Below are 23919 nucleotides of genomic sequence, written 5' to 3'. Positions count from 1 at the left end.
AAAAAAAAAAAACTATGCACATGCTATTATTTTCTTGAATCTTCACAATAACCCCAAAAGTTAGGTAATTACATACTCATTTTAAAGTTAAGGATTCTGGGCTAAAGAGATTTGGTAACAAGTTGACAGTCAGTAGGGATAGTGATACGCTTCAGCTCATTGGGTAGTTGTGAAAAATACATGAGAGTTGAATCGATTTCAACAAACACGGAACATTTTCTATGTGCCAGAAAAAAAAGTCTATTTTCCTCATTTAATATTTAAATGATTTAATATTTCCAGGTAGATGAATGAACATTTAGTATGAATATTAATATGGATCTAGGGTCCCATGTAGACTTTTCGCTCCTTAGAATCAGAAATAATATCTTTTCCACAGTTGTATTCTTAGCACCACACAATATTCTCGGTCCATAGATGGTACCAAGTAAATACATTATTTATCAAATAAATAAATGATAATCTGGCATTCTTATAAGACTGTTGCCTAGAAATAGTTGAAACTTCAAAGTATTTATACTGTTAAGTAATATTATTGTATGTGCTTTGAAATTTAAAGTGAAGACAATATGTTTGCATATTGTTACTATCAAAAATCAGTCTTCTGAGATTATATTAGATAACTTATAAACATAATGCCATATGTCCAATAAAAACCAATAGTTGATTTGGAAAAATTATTTTAAGAAGGTATATTACACATTCATGTTTTTTCATAAACTGAATAAATGAGGCATATATTTATTCTTCTGTTCTGATGAATTTACTTCTGTATCATAGTAATCATGGTTTTGTAATTTTTCCAATCTGTAAATTTGAGTGTCTCTTATTTATTGTTATTTTGTCAGCTATCCCTTTTTGACACTGACAGTATATCTGATTTAAACAGACTTACTGCCTCTTTCTAACTCCCTGCAGTCTGGAAAACCAGTTGGAATTATGCTTAATATAGGAGCAAATACATTATGCACAACACTCACATAAGATATATCTCTTCTTAAATCTCAGAGTCCTTTTAGGATCTTAGTTATTTTCTTGGGAATCAAGCTTGCAAAATAAATGACCTTTGGACAAATGAAATATTGAACTGTTTGCAAAACTATCTGAGAACTATTAGCAAAACGTAGCTTATGTCTAATTTAAACATATTTCCCAATACTAAAAACTCAGCCTTGAGGTGTAGGTGACTTTTAAAGTCCAGATTATAGACTGCTTGCTAAAAGAGAAAGATGCTATTAGAAACATATATAAGAATATAGTGCAATAGGGGAAAGGAAAGCAAAAGAAATAACTTCATGTAATACATAGTAATGGAGAAATGGGGGAAACTGAAAATCTTCCTGGTGTGTAATCAGAAAAATAATCTTTCAATGAAAAGATGCTATATAAAATATAATGCATCTGTAACAGGAAATTTTACTCCTCCCTCTGGGAATTAATTCCTCTACTGTGCAGGTATTTGGGAAGAAGTAGTATGATAGATGGTATTCTACAGTAATGAATTTCTCCCAGCCTGGAGGGCAAGTGTGTGGTTTGTGTGTGGGGGGAGGGGTGGAGGAGTGGGAGGTGAAGAAAAGGTAAGTGAGCAAGAACTCAACTTCGTCATACAAATAGACTAAAAATGTCTAGAAACTGTTGTATCATTTCCTCTTTAGTTCAACCTAACTTTTTTTTAAAACCCTACGATCTCCGCAGTGTAGAAACAACTGGAGGGTATTGAAGATACAATATAACCCTAAACACTTGGGCATAAACTCATTCTTGCTTGTCTTTCTTCTTTATCATCATAGTCTTTTTCTTTTCTTACATGAAGAAAAATCTACAGTTTGCTACAAATATTTGATTCACTTTTATAACAACATAAAATGATAGAAGATAGTACTGGAAATTGAAGTTGATTCTAAAGGAATACAAATCAAAATAATGTTCCGGATGGGCTTTTTGAAACATATTATACAATATCAAGATAATAAGACAATTCTTGATCTGCCTCACTAGGAGCCTAAAGTGCTATACAAGCAGTATTTTCACAGTCTCAGTGCTCTCTCCCTACCATTCATCCCTCACTATCATTTACTTCGTGGCTTTCTGAAATGGTGTTTCCTGGCCATACAGGGTATCCTAAATTTGTGTTTACTCCATCAAAAATAGCAACACATTTTGTATCAAACAAAGTCCTAATGACTTAGGTTGGGCATGTATTATTTTTTCTTGACTGGAAATAACTAAAACATGAAAATAAAAAGAAATGTTAGATTCTTAAAGATGTAAACAATTGCTCTAATGAGTAACAAATATTGAGAATTGATGTCCTGAAAGATAGGGCTCACTTCCCTACAGCTGATGCATCAGCTGATCTGACTTAGCACAGTCTGTGAATTAATGTCATTGTTGTTTTTATTTGCAGAGATGTGGAGAGGAGAGTCAGAGGAAAGTTTCTGAGAGTCTAATATGGACAAAAGTTACAAAAACATCAGGCTCCAAAGGCAATTAGTAGTTCCTGATTATATCTGTTAATGACTCTCAGGCAAAGAAAAGTAATTGTTGTGCAGTCTATGACATTACAGCAATGGTGACAGCTCTACATACTTATCTCATTTAAATTTTTTAACTACTCTGTGAGTTATTAGATGTCAGCAGTCCATTTTACAGATGAGGGAACATAGGCTGAAAGAGAATCAGTGACTTAGTCTAATGTTACAAAGTGAGTACCCACAGAGCCAAGATTTGAAGCATCATCTGTCTCCTTTTAAAATCTGTATTCATTCTCCTCTAATGTTATGTCTAATCTCAACACTATTCTTTATCTTTATCTTTGTTTACATAAGCCCTAAGTCATGCTACCTTCTAATCTCATAGAATCAGAGTAACTGAATGGATTTCCCAGAGAACCTGACTCTGTCCATTAGGGTTAGATGAAGAGAGAACAGTCATTTAGCTGCCATAATAATTGTTAGTAACTGTTGCAGAATCCCTAAGGTGAAATTACTTCAGTTTAAATAATACAGAATTATGGCAGATAATTTGATTTTTAACAATTTTTTTACAAATAAAACAAAAACCAATGCCCTTATTTTCATTTTACAATCAGCAGAAAGGGTCACATACTAGAATAACATTCATCATGCTCTAGCTAAAAAAAAAAAAAAAAATTATACCTGAGTTTGCAATTTGCAATGACACCTCACTTTTGAAAGAGATCAAGCACACTTGGTCCACAATTGAAGACCACAAATAGGGGGAAAAAATGGAGTTGTAAATTTCTGTCACCTTTCTCTTCAACCATTATTTTACAGGGCTCCAAAAATTTACATAGATTACATATAAATGATTTTTTAGTTTGTGCTATTATTTATTGAAGGGATAAAAATTTATCATAATTCTTGCCCACACTCATAGGATATTAGTGATGAAAATATCTTTGGGCATTTTCTAGTCTAATTACCTCCCCCCACAATTTTAAAAACAAGGAAACAGTGGCTCAATGAAGTAATGTGGATTCATAGAGTAACTTGGTTGTGAGTGGTAATTAAGTTCTGAGGATTTTTCCAAGGAACTATCTATTCTGAAATAAAAATTGAAGAAAATTACCCATCATAGGATTTCTAAGCCATCTTGGTGACACCTTAAAGAGCAATGTCTCTTAACATTAAGTTTTGCAAGACAGTGCATGTCTGCAAATTGTGGGAACTACATACAGGGTTAAATATCCTGGACAAAGAATACTAGGGCTAGAAGATGACATTTAGTTTCTGGTTTACAAAAGACACTTCTGTTTTACACTATTATCCTCAGGGAGTGATTAATAGTGCTTTTTTTTCTCTATCAAAAGTTTCTTGGTTTGGGCAACAAATTTTATTGTTTCACCAGTTACCCTAGTCTTTGTTATTGGTATCTATAATTCTTTACCTAGATATGTAACATCACGTATTACAGGAAAAATGACATTGTATAGGAGAGCTTAGCCATTACTTTCAATTTATTGTGAAGAAATTTATCAAATCTCTTTTGTCTGATGCCTGAACTATAATTGATTTTTTGAATGAGTGGGATGGCAGAACAAAAGAACACTGGCACCAAAAGGCCAAAAAATATATAAATAAGTAAAAAAGAAAGAAAAATGGGATGAAGAAAAATGAGAAAAGTGTTCACCCGTCTTCCAATTTTGCCCATGGATAGTCTGGATTATAGGTATACTAGGACTTTTCATTTCTACTGACAAAAAGATCAAGTAATGTAAATTAAATACGAGGGTTTAAGACTTGAGTATTAGGGGCAAATGGTGGCCTGTAAAAGGCCATCTGAACTGCCATAAAGGAAAAATCATGGACATTTACTTGACCTTACACAGACAAATATATGTGCATGTTTGTGCTGTTGTATACAAAAATATTCACTTGAGATGGCTTCAGGGAAGGGGAGAGAGCCAAGATGAGCCATTGAAGAGTTTTATAATTCAATCATAAAAATAAAATGAAAAAAATGATGATTTACTGAAAATAGGGTAAGCCTATGATAGCTGTTTTAATTGAGTGCATTTGGCAGGAAAAAATACCTTTAACAGAGCCAATACAATTAAAGCACCTTGTATTCACTCCTCCCTGTCACAATAAAGATAATTATTTTTTATTTAAAGTTAGAGGAAATGAGCCTGTTTTAATCTTAATGTACTTCACATTATGCCTGTATAAGGAGGAAATCCATAAGTTACAGAGAATCAAAATATTGCTAGGGTTTTCTGCATATTTATCAAGACAAAACATTTCTCTAACACTTAAGGTTGGGAAGACAATATTCTGTTCAGGGAAACGACCTCACAATTCTTGTAGTCTATGGTATGAATTATTATTTCATAATACAATATTTCAATATTTTCCCATGTAATTAAATTAGCAAATGTATTTTATACAACATAGGATCTAAGCTAAAGAGTGATTGGCATAAATTCTATTCCTATGTTACACTATAACTACTTTGCTATCTCCCTGTTTATCTGCCAAGAAAGTAGTTATAATCAGAAGGCTTTTCCATGTTCAGTTTTCTTGAATAATAAACATAAATTAATACAAAATAAATCTAAGTTTTATATTATAGTTGTTTGGATGAATGGACATTCAATCTTCTGTTTAATAACACCTACTAATGGTTGTTTTCGTTTGCTGTACATGGCTGTCATCTTCAATGATTTTTGTTTCTGAAGAATATGTTAAATATACAGTTCCTTACATGCAAAACTAAAAATATTCCTGCTTTGAAAGCCATGTGTTTGTGGAAGAAATGTATTAATGACATCTGGGGTATAATTTCAGGGAAAATAAACATGCCTAAATGAATAGGTCATAACTTCCGTATTTCCTCTCAATTTATTTTACTGTATTGTTAAAGAAACTCTTAGAAATTCTTGGTAAAGGCCGTCATTGGCTTTTTATTTTAGAGTGTGGAACTTGGCTATAGAAAATTACTTAATAGCTCACTACTTAAGGTTTCCAAGACAACATTTCAACATTGGATTTGACATAGATTTCTTGAGCAACACCCCACAAGCACAGGCAATCAAAACAAAAATAGACAAATGGAATAATATTGAGACAGGATAGTTCCCCTGACCAGTCTGTGGGACTCATGAAGGGGTGGCTTGCTTACTCAGCCCGCAGTGCTCAAAACCCTTGTGGGAGTAGGAGCACACAGGTGAGAAGGTGCAGGAGCAGGGGCAAGTAACTTTGGGCGCCGCCCCCCCGCCCCACATACAGGCCTGTGGCAGTGTCTACAGGTTGCATGCGACCTCTGGATCCTGAAAGGGTGAGTGTTACAGTGTACTCTTTGTTTTGCTGTCGGTGGATGGCTTAAGTGTTAAACAGCTCAGTGGAGAGTCAGTGTGACAGCGTCTTGCACCCATACCTGGGTCCTTGTCTGGTGTCCAAGAGGAATGAGGTCACAAGGACTTGAAGGATGGTGAACACAGAAATTTTATTGAGTGGTGGAAGTGGCTCTCAGTGGGATGGAAAGCTGGCAAGGGGATAAAGTGGGAAGGCGGCCTAACCATCCCCGGCTGAACTCCTCTCTGACAGTTGTCTCTGATGTCCAGCTGCTTCTTCTCCTCTCAACGTTCAGATGCTTCTTTCTTTTGTGTGTGTGTGCTGAGTTTGGGATCTGGGGTTCTTATGAGCACAAGATAGGGGGCATGGTAGGCCAAAAGGCAACATTTGGGTGGGAAAACAGGGATGTGAAGTTCTCACTTAGGGCCACAAATTCAGGCTTGAGGGTGGAGCCCTTGCCAGGGACTCCACCCTCTTTTACCCAGTATTTCCCTGCTTCCTGTTCATATCAATATCAAGCTAAAAAGCTTCTGCATAGCAAAGGAAACAATCAAGAAATTGAAGAGACGATCCACAGAATAGGAGAAAATATTTGCAAACTACCCTTCTGAAAAGGGATTAATAACCAGAATATATAAGGAGTTCAAACAGCACTATAGGAAAAAATTGAATAATCCAGTCAAAAATGGGTTAAAGATCTGAGTAGACATTTCTTAAAATAAGACACAAAATGGCAAACAGGTATATGAAAAAGGTACTCAACATCGCTGATCATCAGAGGAATACAAATCAAAACTACAATGAGATATCCTGTCACCCCAGTTAAAATGGCTTTTATCCAAAAGACAGGCAATAACAAATGCTGATGAGGATATGCAGAAAAGGGAACCACTGTGCACTGTTGGTGAGAATGTAAATTAGTAAAACCACTATGGAGAACAGTTCAGAGGTTTCAAAAAAAAAAAAACTAAAAACAGAGCTACCGTATAATCCAGCTATTCCACTGCTAGGTAGATACTCCCCCAAAAAGCAAAGCAGTATATTGAAGAGATATCTGCACTCCTATGTTTATTGCAGCACTGTTCACAATAATCAAGATTTGGAAACAACCTACATGCCCACAAACAGATGAATGGATAAAGAAAATGTGGTACATATACACAGTGAAGTACTATTCAGCCATAAAAAGGATGGCTGATCCCATCATTTGCAATGACATGGATGGAACCAGAGGTCATTATGCTAAATGAAATAAGCCAGGCACAGAAAGACAAACTGATCATGTTCTCATTTATTTGTGGAGGATAAAAATTAAAATAGTTCATGAGACAGAGAGTAGATGATGAGTTTGGGAAGGGTAGGTGGAAGAGGGGGAGGTGGTGATGATAAATAGGTACAAATAATAGAGTTAATAAGATCTAGTATTTGATAGCACATCAGTGTCACTATTGTCAGTAATAATTTAATTGTACATTTTGAAATAAATGAAAGAGTACAACTGGATTGTTTGTAATACAAAGGATAGATGCTTGAGGTGATAGATACGCCATTTACTCTGACGTGACTATGACATATTTTATGCTTTTATCAAAATATTTCATATACCCCATAAATATATATACCTACTATGTACCCACAAGAATTATAAATTAAAAATTAACAAAAGACAGCATTCCATTTCACTAAAAGTGTGACTTTAACTCAAAGTGTTTTTCTCTTTGATTAAATTGAACACAAGGCATGAATAAAATTATCCAGCTATCTCTGTATCACATGCATATTGTTAAACTTTAGAAATGGTGTTACAAACTGGTTAAAAATGACTAAAATTATTGTTTATACATACTTAATCCAAACTAACTCTGCTGATGAGATACAAAGGCAAAGTGGGTGGATTTGTTCCACTAATAAAAATAACCCTAGCTTACTCCTTTTTTTGGGCGGGGGGGACGGAGTCTCACTCTGTTGCCCTGGCTAGAGTGCAGTGGCGCCATCTTGACTCACTGCAAGCTCCGCCTCCCGGGTTCACGCCATTCTCCTGCCTCAGCCTCCCGAGTAGCTGGGATTACAGGTACCCACCACCACGCCTGGCTAATTTTTTGTATTTTTAGTAGAGATGGGGTTTCACCGTGTTAGCCAGGATGGTCTCGATCTCCTGACCTTGTAGTCTGCCCTCCTCGGCCTCCCAAAGTGCTGGGATTACAGGTGTGAGCCACCATGCCTGGCCCCCTAGCTGACTCTTAACCTCAGCTCTTTCTCCTTTCAAATCATATACTAGAGTAGCAAACAACATAGTAAAAACAATATTGACATGAGAAACGTATAGATTCTGCTTTCCCTATGATGAAAGGCTTATAACATATTTTTTAGTCATTGGAATTCTTCTTTGTTAATGCTGAAATCATATATCTAAAATGAACCACAATTCCTTAAATACCATAGCATGCATTTTCTCCTTCAAAAGTTAGCTTATAACACTGTTGGTTGTTTGAACAACAAACTGATTAAAACTAGAAAACTACAGTAAAATTGAAGAAGTAAATATTTTTATTACATATTATTATTTTTTATTATTTTTAATGAGTAAAAATTGGTTGATCCACTGGAATTTTTTTAAAGAAGCCTAATTCAACACAGTGCTTATTGGGGTCATAGATTGCAAATAAAAGTCACATGAAAAATTAATCTTTCCCTTTGAGTCATATATTAGAGTAGGAAATAACATAATACAACTGTGTCAACATGAGTAACTAACTAATTCTGATTTCCCTGTTTGAAAGACTTATATTTTCAAGTCATTGAAATTATTTCCAATGCTGAAATCATATATCAAAATAATATACAAAATATACAGTATTGTATTACATTCACAATGTATTTTGTTAAAAACTTTTAAAAAATAATCAGGAAAGTAGCAGAATAGAAAGCTCAAAGCCCTTTTATCCATCACAGAAAACAAACACTAAAATAGATAAACTTATAGACTGATTTATATAATTTAATAGTATATCTGATAGTCAGAAATCTACAGAAACCAAGCAAATGCCCAATCAAGAAAAAGCCACATTAAAAATGGTAAGAAATTTCATAGTGTTTTACTTGCCTTTTCCCCATTCTTTATCCTATGTTGTGCTTCACAGGTGGAAGATGATGGCTCAATACCCAGTTCCCTCACTTGGACCAGAAAGAGCAAAGTAGATCATATTTGCAAGGTTATAACCAGTGTGAACACTGCCAAGGCACTAGTTTCTCACTCTCCTTACTTGGAACTCAGAAGAGGAAACAGTAGCATAGTTGGGATCTTAGGCTAGAAACCATGTAAACCAGTGGCATGCATGCAAAAACTGCAGGAGAGAGGGGAAGCTGCAGGTCCACAGAAACTGAAGGTAAGAGATTATTGGGAAAAGAATACAATAGAACATCTAAGGCCCCAAGAAGAAGCTGAGTTGAGACTCCTTGAAACATAACAGGGTCTGTGAGTGACATCTGCAAGTTGGTAGATTAGAAAGCTCCAAGCCCTTGTTTACCCACAGGAACATTAAAAACAACAGACTGACTAATACAGGTTTTTAGGAGCTCTGGAAAGCAATCACAGTTCTACAGTATGTATAAGAGGGAAAAGCATACACACATGCCCAGACAGAATATATGCTCAGAAAAGGTCTGAGAGGACTTTATGTGTTCATATTACATTGATTAGTAAGTTTTCCCCTGCACAGAGCCAGTGTGCAAAAACTGCGAGATGTGGCCTCTTTTTTAAATGACCAAATTTCAACAAAAATATCATAAAGCATTCAAAGACATAGGGTAATAAGGTCCATCAAAAGGAACAAAGTTAACCTTCAGAAACTGTCTCTAAAGAAACACACACATCAGCCTCACTAGATAAGACTTTAAAATAATTGTCTTAAATATGCTCTAAGAGCAAAAGAAGAATGTGGAGAAAAAAAATTCAAGGAAGTAGAGAAACAGTATAGGAACATAATTAAAATATCGATAAATATAGAAATCATAAAAAAGAACCAAACATAAATTATGGAGTGGAAAAATACAATATCTGAATTGAAAATTCACTAGAGTTGTTCAACAGCAACCTTGAACAAGCAGAGAAAAGAATCAGTGAACCTGAAGGAAAGTCACCCAAAACTATTAAGTCTGAAGAGCAAAAAGAAAAAAAAAAAGAGTAAAGAAAAGTGAACAGAGCAGAACCTAAGGGACTTACAGTAAACCAGTCAACAGACTGCTGTGCACATTATAAGAATCCAAAAAGATAAAAGAGAGATAAAGTGATACAGAGATTATTTGAAGAAATAATGGCTGAAAACTTTCCATATTTGAGGAAATGCATGAATCTATAAGCTCAAGAAGCTCAACAAATTCCAAGTAGAATAAAGAGATTCACAAGAAGAGACATTACAACCAAATTTTGAAGGCCAAAAACAAGGAGAGAATATTGAAAGCAGCAAGAGAAAGAACACTAATCATGTACAAGGGATCCTTGATAAACCTATCATTGAATTTCTCAGTGGAAATTTTGCAGACCAGAAAGCAGTAGGATGATATATTTAATGTGCTAAAATAAGAAAAAAACCTGTCAATCTAGAATCTTATATTTGGCATAAAGTTTCTTCAAAAATAAGGAAGAAATTAAAACATTCACCAGACGCACAAAACTGAGGTAGTTAATTACAACTAGACTTACTATATATGAAATTCTAATAGGAGTCTTACAAGTTGAAATGAAAAGATGATAGGCAGTAACTCAAAGTCATATGAAAATACGAAGTTCTCCAGTAAAAATGAACACAGGGACAAACAGAAATGAGTATTATTGTAATTTTGGTTTGTAACTTAACTTTTTATTTTCTACAGGATTTTAAAAAACAAATGTATAAAATAATTGTAAGTATACATAAAGGAATAACCTTTATGTATATGTATATATAGACGTAATTTGTGAAATCAATAACATAAAGAGGAACAGGGTGAAGCTCTAAAGCAGTAGAGTTTTCCTATGCATTGGAGTTAAGTTTGTATGTGAAAAAGCTCTGGAGATTGATGTTGGTGATAGCTATACAATAATGAGAGTGTATTTAATCCTACAGAATTGTACACTTGAAAACTGTTAAAGTTGTAAATTTTTTGTCATATATTTTACCAAACTAAAACAAAGAAAAACGTATTTGAATTTTGCTAATTCCTGATAATATGGCTTCATAAGCAAGAATACCATAAGACAACATAGTATTAAATTATGCACATACAAATTGTCTCAACAACATATCATCCAGGCTCTCACACTGTTTGGAAACTAATAGTACTGGAAATAAATCAACCATTACATAGCTCGCCAGAGGAAATGACTGGGAAAGTGATGGAGCTGTCACACTTGCTGCATGGGTGGGAGCCCTAGGCCCTCTGTCAAGATCATGCTGCCCTCCTGGATCATTTTCATGCCTGTTGCCCATGTGCCATCCCTAGTTTCAAATGGCTGAACAAATAATTAGTTTTCCCGACACACGAATGGGGTATGCAATCATTCTCCTGCAACAAATTCTAATCATTGCCATTCAGCTGTGATTCTACTGTCATAAGATAGGTTGGTACCCAATGAAACAGGACAAAAATTGATAGATTATAATGTATTAATTAGCTAATGGGAAAGTCAAAGTTGAAAAAAATAGATGTTGAATTTTAAATTAAATGGGATTGTTAGGCTTGCATACATTTAATGACATAAGGTTTTATACAATTTATATATCTATCATTATATATAATATATAATATAGTACATATATGTAACAAATATATAAAATATAATATATAACATATATATTATACATAATTTTCTTTATATATGTTATATATAATTTTCTTTATATTATAGGAAATTATGGGTTAAGACTTGAGTATTCATTTAGTGGAGGCAAATAAAGTTACTATGCTTCTTAATGCCTCTTCTAAATTTCCAGGTACCTTTTAACTTAGAGAAAGCCAAGGAATTGTTGATCTGGTATACCAGTGCCATCTGTCTTAGTTAATTTTCTGTTGCTAAAATAGAATACCTGAGACTGAGCAATTTGTAAAGAAAATAAGTTTAATTGTCTCACAGTTCTGAAGGCTGGGAAGTCCAAGTGCATGCTAGCAGTTTCTGGCATGGGCTTTCATACTGTGTCATAACATGGTAGAAAAACAGAAGGGCAAGACAGTGAATGTAAAAGAGACCAAACACGAGGGTGGCCTTACTTTAACAGCCTGCTGTCTTGGTAAATTATCCAGTCACTTGAGAGCAAGAACATACTTATTCCCTCAAGAATGAACAGGATCAAACAAGAGTGGCATTAATCTCTCTCAGTGACTTAATCACATCTTAAAGATCCCACCTCCCAACACTGCTACACAGGGGACCACATTTTTCACATGTGAATTCTGGGAGACACACACGAACAATAGCACCATTCTTACCAGTTATAGGAAAGTTAATTAAAACCACAATGGGATACCACAGTATACCCAACAGAACAGCTAAAACAAAAATCTCTGATAATTATTACCAAGTGATTATAAAGATATAGAGCTACTAGAACTCTTATACTATGTCAGTGGGAATACAAATTGGTTTAACCCTTTGGGAAACTAGCACCTATCTACCAACAAGCTTTTAAGCCACATAAACACAATTGTACAGCAAGAGAAATTTTCACACACATGTCCCAAAAGACATGTATAAGTATGTAAGGTCCAAAATCTGGTCATGATGGAATACATTGAAAATTAAACTATTGCCACACATAGGAATCTCATAACATAATATTGAGACCAAGAGGCCACACATAAAACAAGTGTAAACTCTATTATTACATTTATAAAACTCAAAAGCAGGCTAAATAATCTATAGTATTAGAATTCAAGAAAGGGGTTGCCTTGTGAGGGATTGGAATTTGTGACTTGGAAAGAAAAAAGAGGGTCCTTTCAATGGTGTTCATTATGTCTTATTTCCTAATTTGAGTGGTATTACACAGGTTTGTAGACATTCTGATAATTCATTTAGCTATTCATTTATGATTTGTGCACTGTTCTTATGTATGTTCTGATACAAATATTGCTTAACCTATGATACATGGTTATTTTATATACCAGAAAACAGAAGAGACTAAAGTTAAAAAATAAAAATTACTTCTTATTCCACTAGTGCATTGACTTCAAGTTTTTTTTTAATATGTAGGTTCACACATGAATAATTACTCAGTATTGGTAGTTTTTCTAGGTTAACACAGATTATCAAAATATGTTAAGGGAATCAAGAAAATCTTGAATAGACCAATAACCATAGAAGCATGAGAAATTAAAAAACAAACTGTCAGACCGAAGATAATCTTTGTCTAAGTTTACTATTAGGTTGTCCTAACGTTTAAAGAATAAGTAATTTCCATGCAATACAAAAAATCTTAGACCACAGCAAATATTTAGATTAAAAAAAACCCTTTCCATTTATTTCTTCAACAAGATTTTTTTCCCTTGCAATTGTTGGATTAGTGCTTCTTTTTTTTATTTATTTTGGTCTCTTGTTTTCATAAATAATTACCTACACATTTGTTTCTGTTTTCCATACTGGTCATATGTTTTCTCTCATTGTTTTCATAGTTTATCTTTGCCCTCTGCAGTTCTGAAGAAACTGAGTGCTCCTTCAGTTTCCTTTGCACAAATCTGATTCTGTTATTTGTTGCCTCCAAAGACAGATATCATTCTTCTGTAACATTTTTGTTTCTTTTCAATTGTTTGTACTTTAATTTATCCAATCTCTGTGTTTTTTATTTCTGAGTCATTCAATGCATACACAAGGATGGAAAACAATTTTCTAAAACATTTTTTCTGCTTTCTGTATTAACTCTTGCTTTATATATGCTTTTCCTCTGAGACTTTAATTTTCCATGTCAAGTAATTACTACTGACAACCAGTTTTGCTTTAATGGTCTTGTTGTTATTTTTTTCTTTACTGATCTGAGATTGTGATAAAAATCTATTGAAGTGTAGGGTTTTCAAACAGACAAGTGACAAGATTGACCATTAGCCCTTGGTTCTACTGATAACTTGTTTTTTTTCAGCAGAAAGCTTCTAAGCTTCACAGTTGAAGAGTAGATTGTTATGAAGAAACTCAGGCCCAAATTCCAATGAGTAGCAGCATTCAATTAATGCAATTCTTCTAGAATTTTTGGTAGATGGATCATCGTCTTTCCCCACTCTGTGGTCGTCTCACCTTGATCTGATAAAATATCTAGAGCCTCTCTCTCTCTCTCTCACCCACACACACACACACATACACATACACACACACACACTGTGAGCATGCACACATTACTACTGTCTCTATTCCCACTACTGTAACACCTACAGTGCTTTCGGGACTTTATCTCTCTTTCCTGGGACATACTGCATTACTGTAAGTTCTTCCTTCCTTTCTTCCCTTTTCAGAGGGAGCAGAAAAAGTAATCACTTTTTCTGTAGATGTAGAGGCACTGATTGAAGAAAGGTGCCCATGTCTGACTGCTTAATTTTCTGAGTGATACAAATCTTGGATCTTTGAGTCATGGGGAAGAAGCACAGGGTCTCTCTACATTACTTAAGGCCATAGGTTTTCTTTACTTTAGTTTGTGAATTTCAATTTAGCAATGTAGAGTCTTCCCAGAAACTAATAATAGGTTGACTGAAAGTGTCAGTTTTGAATATTATCATAAAATGTCATCTTTCTCTGGGCCCTTACAGCCATTTTAAGCTAAATCAAGCACTGCTAAGAAAAAAAAAACCTTATTTCTGACATCTTAAACTATGAGAAAAAACATTCCATCAGCATCATTTTGAGAAAAATTCAATCTTCCTTTAATGTTTACTCACAACCAAAAGCTATTCCCGAACATCTGTGTAATATTACTTTGACACAGATGGTAAAATAATTATTAATAAAATAGCACATGTAAATATTTGGAACCATTTCAGTAGAACTGAGAAAGCCACAAAATCATCTTACAAATTAAATTTTCATTGCTGACTCAATGTGCATTTTACTTTGCACCAAAAGTGCTGCAATTTTCTTTGGTAGTTTTGAAATGAACAAGTAACATTTATTTTCAAGCTCCTTCAATGTAGTGTGCAAATGAGTTCATTTTTATTTCATAGGAGGCCAGGATCCACCTTTATCTCTTAGAATTGTACACAGATCGGTAAACTGCTTTGAACTGACAAGGTCTAGTCTCCTAAATACAGCTTAACTTACCTTCTCAAAGAATAAAAAAAGAAAAAAGAAGAGACATAAAAAAATCTTGAGAAAGTTTTTCAAAAACATAACACATATTGAATTTTTGGAAGTCTAGATGTCTTATAAATCAATGTAGAATAAGTCATTTCTACAGGCTTCCAAATATTTCCCCTAATTTTTTAATGTCAGTTGTTTCATACTACTCTTTTATAATTTTTGTCATTTTTCATTTTTCTTGCACCAGTTTCATTTTAACAATTTGGAAGTTGATGTTCTTGTCCCTTGGACCATACAACAGGTTTGTTACTGTGTGTTCAGGCAGCCAAGGGTACTATGAGAAGACCTGGACTAGGAGATGGAAAATCTAGATTGAGTGTTTCACTTGTATCACATGAGTTTTACCAGTGCTGTATGGTCAGCTGTCACCTGTCTGTATGGTCAGGCTGGTGTCAATTTGCAAACAATAACTGGTCTGCACCATGAGGATTATGGATATTGGGAGAAAGTATGAAAAATGTTATATAAATGAGGTAATTTTTTGTTTGTAGAATGATGATAAATAAGAATAAAAATATAAATCTGTATATTTTCTGTCTTCTTTTTATCATTTCATTTTTTCTAGCAATTAAGTTTTAGTAATTTTACAAAAACATTCAATCTACAATGCATTAAAAATAAACTGACTCTTACCCACAGAGAGTCTGAGAAGCACTGAGCTCTAATACATCCAGAGAGCCAATTAGTTTCTCAGAACCTGAATTTCTTTATCTGTAAAAATATGAATAATGAACTCCACCCTGCATTTTTTACAGAGTATGTGAAAACTAAACACAATTATGTATTCATAAGCTATTTATACCTATAAGGCCTCATATAAATATACAGTCATCATATACTAAGTAATAATTATTTGTGAAGTAGCATGGCATCTCAGCTAAAAGAAGCCTGGCATATATTAGATACTAAAGGTTTTTATACTTTTTGAATAAATACAAAAATAGAAATTTTGGCAATGGATACAATTGCACACAACATAACTGTCTCGGAGCAGCATATGATTTAAAGGCAAGTCACATCATCTGTTAATAGCAAACTTTCTTTATCTATAAAACACGAGTAATTATGACTATTAATTTTAGGTTGAGGTGAGGTTGAAATAATACACGAAAGTATTTAGTGGTTAGTACTTGGTATGTGAAAAGTATTAAGTATTAGTCTTATATCTTTAAGCTCTTTATGCTAAGAAAACTACTGAATTCTTTATATGCAATGTCTTAGTTAATTCTTATAAAAAGTTTAACCAGACAACAATAATAATCTCCATTTTAAAATAGGGAAACGAAGATTCAAACAACGTCAGCAACTTCCACAGTCCTACACAGCTACTTTAAATCCATGTCTGTCTATAAAAAAATGTGGTCAAGTTTCCCATAGAATACCACCTCCCTAAAGTCTTCCAAGTCATGAGAATAAATTTCACAGGGTACATTTTAGAAGCTTTCTCATTTTATTTATAAACTATGCAGACTTTTTGCATAAGACACAGAATCGACAGATATCCTGAAACCTAGAAAAAGAGACCCACTTACCAGTTTGAATTGTTGGGCTCTTCATGCTGGTAGTGGCCACTTTCGGTGCTCTGCTCTGAGCTTCTTCTCATAACCCTATTTCCAGGCTGCCAAAAAATAGGAAATGAAAAGAAAAATGACACTCGCTTGCTTCAAGAAGGATTTTAATATATTAATGGCCATAACGGTAATAATTAACATATATAGTATTTGTTTTATAAAGGTTTGAAAGAAACACAGTAGGGATTAATTCACATCTGTGTGGTTTTCCATTTTAAAGTTAAGAATATTGTTATGTTTATCTGCAATTCACGGAACATAACAATCTATTAAAATTAATCGTTAAATTATTATTATTTATTTATTTATTTTGAGACGGAGTCTCGCTCTGTCGCCCAGGCTGGAGTGCAGTGGCGCAATCTCTGCTCACTGCAGGCTCCGCCTCCCGGGTTCACGCCATTCTCCTGCCTCAGCCTCCAGAGTAGCTGGCACTACAGGCGCCTGTCACCACGCCCGGCTAATTTTTTGTATTTTTAGTAGAGACGGGGTTTCACCGTGTTAGCCAGGATGGTCTCGATCTCCTGACCTCGTGATCCTCCCGCCGCGGCCTCCCAAAGTGCTGGGATTACAGGCGTGAGCCACCGCGCCCGGCCTATTTTCTTGTTTTATTAAATAGATGAATAAAGGAAACTCATGTTTAAAGCCATTCATATATTTGAAGATCTGTGTACTTAAACTCCAGAAGGCAAAATGGTATTTTGTTATAACGTAATGAAGAGAAAACAGACCGGAAGAAGACAAGACTTGCTGTGTCCGTAAACCTGCTTTCAAAGGTTTAAATCTGACAATGTGGTCAGCATGCAAGTCTAAGATTATTCTTTGTGGTTTATGTATTTAATATACTGGACAAGTCAAAAATAGTAATGATTTATTTATTAAGGAAAATTTAAATCCAATCAGTTAAAAACTGGAATCTGCTTTTGGAATTGTAAAGTTGTAAAAGGAAATGAGATGTTCTTTTCAGGATTAGAATATGACATTTCCATTTTCTTGATCAATCATTTCCTTCTTCCCCTACTCCACACCAGCTCCCTTCAGTGAACCACAGAAAGAGAGAAAGATAATTTGGCAGAAAACAGTAGAAACTATTCTAGGATAATTTTCACTCTCTCAAAAGAACTATAATGAGAAAAAAATGCTTTCTGAAAATAATTAGAATGTCAACCACTTTCCTTAAACTTCATGTTTACATATCAGATTTCCTACATGACACTGCCACTTGTGTGACCAATGATAATGGCAATAATTATGTATTGTTTACACTGTATCATGAACTGTTCTTAGTATTTTAGGGTATGATCTAATTTAATATTTACAAAAACCCTGGAAGGCAGGTGTTATTAGTATCCCTACTTTTAATGATGAGAAAAATGAGGCACAGTTTAAGTGAGTTATTCAAGATCCACAGCTAGTAAAAAAAACAGGGTAGGATTTGAACTTTTTCAGAACCCATTCTCTTAATCTTCAAGGTATTCTATTACCTTTCAAACTTGACCCAAATTGAAATTCTCCATTTTTCTCATATACCTTCTTAAGTCTTCCCCCATTTTCTAGGAAACTGAAACATTTGCCTTGTATTCAAGCCAGAAATGTAGGCATTTCCTTGATACCTTTCTTTTCCATGTGATTTTACAGGCTAATTATAGCTAATACCCATATAATTCACTTCGATACTCCAGTTGAAGCCACCATCATCTATCCCTTAGAATATAGCAAGAGCTTTCTACCTGTTCTCACTGATCCCACGCTTGACACCTTCTACAATAAATTGCTCACATAATTCATAGCGTAAATCATCATTTTACTTCTTTGGTTAAGATTATTCAATGCCTTTTTATTGCACATGGAATAAAATACAATGATCTATTGTGGTCTACAACTTCTGAAATGAGCTGGCTGCAGCCGATCTCTCAAACATTACCATATATAGTTCTTTTCCATTTTTCCACTAACTTATTTTCTAATAAGCCATGGTCTTCAGCAACTAAGGACTTTGGGAATCAACCCTGGAAGGCTCTGAGACTGGATACTTTTTATCCCCCAGGTCTCAGCTCAAAAGTCACTTTCTCAAAGAGTGTCCTTCCTTCCATCATAACCTACAGCCATGTTTTAATTTATTTGTTTAATTATCTATTATCTCTACTCACTGAAGAAACCAGTAACTGTCAGATAGCGCTGAAGTAAGCTTGTGCGATGAGGCATCAGAGTGATTATTTCAGGAAATATATACTGGTTTTATTTATACCAAACAACAACATTTATATGTGATTTTAACTAGCAGCATTTGTTTTTTTCCTATCTGAATCATTCTACTAAAATATATGCAGCCCTCTAATCTTTGTTTCTGATTTTTTTTCTCAGTTTGATTTAAAGCATTGCTTCTCAAGCTTAAAACAAATATGAGTTACATGGAGATTTATAGGCATATTCATCAAACTGCAGATTTTTCATTCAGTGAGTCTAGGGTAGGGCTGCAGAATCTGTATCCATCACATAGGTTACTCTGATGGTGTTGATCTACCCACCACATTTTGAGTAACAAGAATTCAGAAGATAGGTCACAGTTTTAGATGGTTTCAGAAAGATTCTTGAATGATTCCTATTGTATATTTCTGTGTGTTTGTGTGTGTTTTCCATGTGCAAAAATACTTATAACAAAAACTTATAACAATAAGTTTTTTAAACGTACATTTTCCTCTTCAGACAAATGCCATTCCTGTGAGATCAACAATACATCACTAAGTAGTTAACAAACCATACATACTACTTCTCTTATTTACTTTGTAATTTGTCAATAATTCTGAATAAAGATTGTCCTTGCCTTGAAGATAAGTGTGCATCCTGATGTCACCTAATGCAGACACCTTTAAATTTAATAACACATGAAATATATAAAATACTGGAATTTTGTAATTGACCAATATTTGAGCTAACTTCTGTACTTTTCTGTGCTTTTTTCTATATTTCTGATTCCTTTTACAGTATACATTTTAGCTTTCATTCATGAAGTCCTATAATACATTGTGGTAAATATGTGTGTTTATATACTTTTATGTACTTATGTTATTTCATTTAATTGATAAATTGATGAAATTAAAGTTAAAAGTAGTAGTTATTATTTTGGGCTCTTACTAATGGCGAGGCACTGTATTAGTGCTTTGTATATATTAACTATCATTACAAAAATGAACTATTAATACATAGAGACAGAATTTTGGGATGGAAGAATTAGTTCAAGCATATATGTTTTAAAAGTGGCAAAAATGATATTAAATTCAGTTATGCTCCACCTTGTTTTTATAATCAAGGGAAATTTAATTTTTTTTAAAGAATCATATCTCTGTTAGAAGATATTTTAGGTAGCCAATTACATTACAAAAGAGAACATAGGAACTAGCTTTGTATTATATACTTTATTAAAGGACAATATGCCAAAATAAGAAGTGTTTGCAAAAGCACAGGAAATGTCATTATAAATTTTACAGAATACTGATTACAGTCGTTATTTCCAAAATTTAGCAAAAGATCATTTTATTGCTAAATATTACTGCCAAAGATCTTTCTGAAGGCATAGGTTTTAATCAATGTTGAAAGAATGAAATAAAATAAGTAGATGTTTAATAATGGCAGACCCATGTAATACATAAATGCTTATGTCTGACATATTTTCATTTAAGAATGATAGACCCAGGTGACAAGAATATGCTTATTTCTTGTCTTTTCAGCAAAATTTCCAAACAACAATGTATTTCAGGAACATGTGTCTAGTTCCTTTAAAGAACAGTCATTGGTCCTATCTATAATGACTATTTCTCCCATATAAGTACCATACTGAAGAATGTCTTAACTACTGGAACCATGTCATCTGTGTGTGTGTGTCTGTGTGTGTGTGTGTGTGTATATATATATATATATGTATATGTGTGTATATATATGTATATGTATATGTGTATATATATGTATATATATATGTATATATATATGTAGGTGTATATATATATATACATGTACATTTTGAGAGAAACTTAAATAGGGTTACTTCCTAAGCAAAATTTCAACCACCATAATAAATTGCTATTGTTTGTTTTGATAGATTATGTAATGCTATGATTTCTGTGAGGTTCATTTACGTTTACAAAGAGTTGCTATTATAATCATTGTAGGTCAATAATGGTTTCACTTAGATTCAATTATCAAAACAAGAACTTTTAACAACACAGGAAAGACAAGGTATTTGCCCAATGGGTTAGTATGGCTCTTTTCTAAGAGAGGTTTAATAAGAGCTGGTCAGTTCATTTTCTTCATTATTTAAGACCCACCTTATGATTTTCTTTGCACATATGTTCAAATGCTATCTTCAATAATTTCTTTGAAAGGAAACACTTAAGTGCCTTTATAATATAAAGCATCTTAATTCTGATTATGTTTGAAAGCCAGTTATTCAGAGAAATTTATTCTTTTTCAAGAGCAGATGCGAACAGGCTCAAGGAATCCATGGCAGAAGACAAAAACATGGAAGTAAAACGACAATCGTTTAGGTAAACTTCTGATAGGAATAAAGAGAAAAATAAATTGCAGATTGAAGTGTTTGTTTGTTGGAAGGGAAAACAAGGTTAAAAATTAAAGGGGGAAACTATTGCCAGGAGGAAGAATTCAGTAACTTTAATATCCTTCGGTTAATGTCTTACTGGAATAACTTACCACCTCACCTTGCAAACTGGCTTCTCAGATTTGAGTCTCTTTCCTGTTCAGTCTACTCCTAAAATGCTTTCAGGATTTCTATCCAATTTTCTTACTTTATTTTACTTTCAAATTTTTTTGTTAGTATCCTATCTGTCCTTTTAGGCCTTGATTCCCTTCTATAACATACAACTTTATAGAGGGTTAATTGACTTTCCTGAAGAAACAAAAGGCATTGCGACTTCTCTATTTCTATGGCTCCTACCACCTCTTGCCCCTTACTGCAACAATTTCTCAACTAAGTCATCTGCCTCAACAACAGTCCTGCCTCCTTTTCATACATCAATTTTGTTCCCAATTTCACCAGATTAAATTCTCTAATCCAAAACTATAATCTTGTCAACTCATTATCAAAAGATTTCTGAAGCTCCCCTGTGTAATACAGGGTTGGAGAATGGGCATGGAGCCCCATTTCTAACTCCAAAGCCTGGGCTCAAAGTCTTCAAATGTCTTTGATTTACCTTTTTGGACTCATTTCCTATGTGCAAATTCATAATGCAAAAGTCTATTGCAAATAGTTAAGATCTTCATAACTGTGACTAAATTCATGCTCAGAAAAAATATGCAAAATAATTATTAATATCCATATTTTGTAATGAGACCATTGAAACATGGAAATGTTATGGCTACGCTAAGCCTTCAGTTAACCTAATAAATAGTAGTAACCAGGCCTTCTACCTCCGCAGCCTATACGCACCAAAATTTATTTGTCCTCTAATTTGCATGATTAGCCACTTCTTTAAATACTTTATTTTCCTTTTTCTGAAGACAGATTTGTGCATATTTATATTCAGAGGAACATTACTTTCAGTCTCTTTATTTTCAAGTATTTGTCACCTTCCAAGATCTAGATCAAATGCTAACTCCCTCTATTACTTTCAACTGGAAATGCTCTCGCCCTCCTCTGTGTAAGTTTTCATTGAATTTCTCTTACAGTAGTTCTATCTTCTGCCATTTTTTAAGTTACTGGTGTACGAACTACTTCTCTTGTTTATATATAAGCTTTTTACTGGGCTGAGAATGTTGGCCCATCAGAGGTTATGAGGCTCAGACACATTTTATTTTTATTTTTTTTAATTTATTTTATTATTATTATACTTTAGGTTTCAGGGTACATGTGCACATTGTGCAGGTTAGTTACATATGTATACATGTGCCATGCTGGTGTGCTGCACCCATTAACTTGTCATTTAGCATTAGGTATATCTCCTAATGCTATCCCTCCCCGCTCCCCCCACCCCACAACAGTCCCCAGAGTGTGATGTTCCCCTTCCTGTGTCCATGTGTTCTCATTGTTCAATTCCCACCTATGAGTGAGAACATGCGGCATTTGGTTTTTTGTCCTTGCGATAGTTTACTGAGAATGATGATTTCCAATTTCATCCATGTCCCTACAAAGGACATGAACTCATCCTTTTTTATGGCTGCATAGTATTCCATGGTGTATGTGTGCCACATTTTCTTAATCCAGTCTATCATTGTTGGACATTTGGGTTGGTTCCAAGTCTTTGCTATTGTGAATAGTGCCGCGGTAAACATACATGTGCATGTGTCTTTATAGCAGCATGATTTATAGTCCTTTGGGTATATACCCAGTAATGGGATGGCTGGGTCAAATGGTAATTCTAGTTCTAGATCCCTGAGGAATTGCCACACTGACTTCCACAATGGTTGAACTAGTTTACAGTCCCACCAACAGTGTAAAAGTGTTCCTATTTCTCCACATCCTCTGCAGCACCTGTTGTTTCCTGACTTTTTAATGATTGCCATTCTAACCAGTGTGAGATGGTATCTCATTGTGGTTTTGATTTGCATTTCTCTGATGGCCAGTGATGGTAAGCATTTTTTCATGTGTTTTTTGGCTGCAAAATTTCTTCTTTTGAGAAGTGTTTGTTCATGTCCTTCACCCACTTTTTGATGGGGTTGTTTGTTTTTTTCTTGTAAATTTGTTTGAGTTCATTGTAGATTCTGGATATTAGCCCTTTGTCAGATGAGTAGGTTGCGAAAATTGTCTCCCATTTTGTAGGTTGCCTGTTCACTCTGATGGTAGTTTCTTTTGCTGTGCAGAAGCTCTTTAGTTTAATTAGATCCCATTTGTCAATTTTGGCTTTTGTTGCCATTGCTTTTGGTGTTTTAGACATGAAGCATATGTACAACTATCTGATCTTTGACAAACCTGAGAAAAACAAGCAATGGGGAAAGGATTCCCTATTTAATAAATGGTGCTGGGAAAACTGGCTAGCCATATGTAGAAAGCTGAAACTGGATCCCTTCCTTACACCTTATACAAAAATTAATTCAAGATGGATTAAAGACTTGAACGTTAGACCTAAAACCATAAAAACCCTAGAAGAAAATCTAGGCATTACCATTCAGTACATAGGCATAGACACATTTTAAGAAAGATTTTTCTACCTAGCCCATGTTGCTCTGTTCCAAGATAACTTTATCACCTGGTGGTAGTTACCTAAATTGCAGGCAC

The 23919-nt window shown here is 34.2% G+C and overlaps 1 long non-coding RNA gene across 1 annotated transcript in view; it reads right to left on the bottom strand.

Moving 5' to 3' along the window:
- Nucleotides 1-23919, bottom strand: part of LOC129524727 (uncharacterized) — a 926434-nt gene that overhangs the window by 167337 nt on the left and 735178 nt on the right. The window contains exon 4 of the long non-coding RNA XR_010130189.1: nucleotides 16659-16744. This is a non-coding gene — a long non-coding RNA (uncharacterized lncRNA). The remainder of the gene's footprint in view (nucleotides 1-16658; nucleotides 16745-23919) is intronic.

Source organism: Gorilla gorilla, chromosome 13, assembly GCF_029281585.2.
Source record: "Gorilla gorilla gorilla isolate KB3781 chromosome 13, NHGRI_mGorGor1-v2.1_pri, whole genome shotgun sequence".
NCBI lineage: Eukaryota > Metazoa > Chordata > Mammalia > Primates > Hominidae > Gorilla > Gorilla gorilla.
This window is presented reverse-complemented; position numbering and strand designations above follow the sequence as displayed.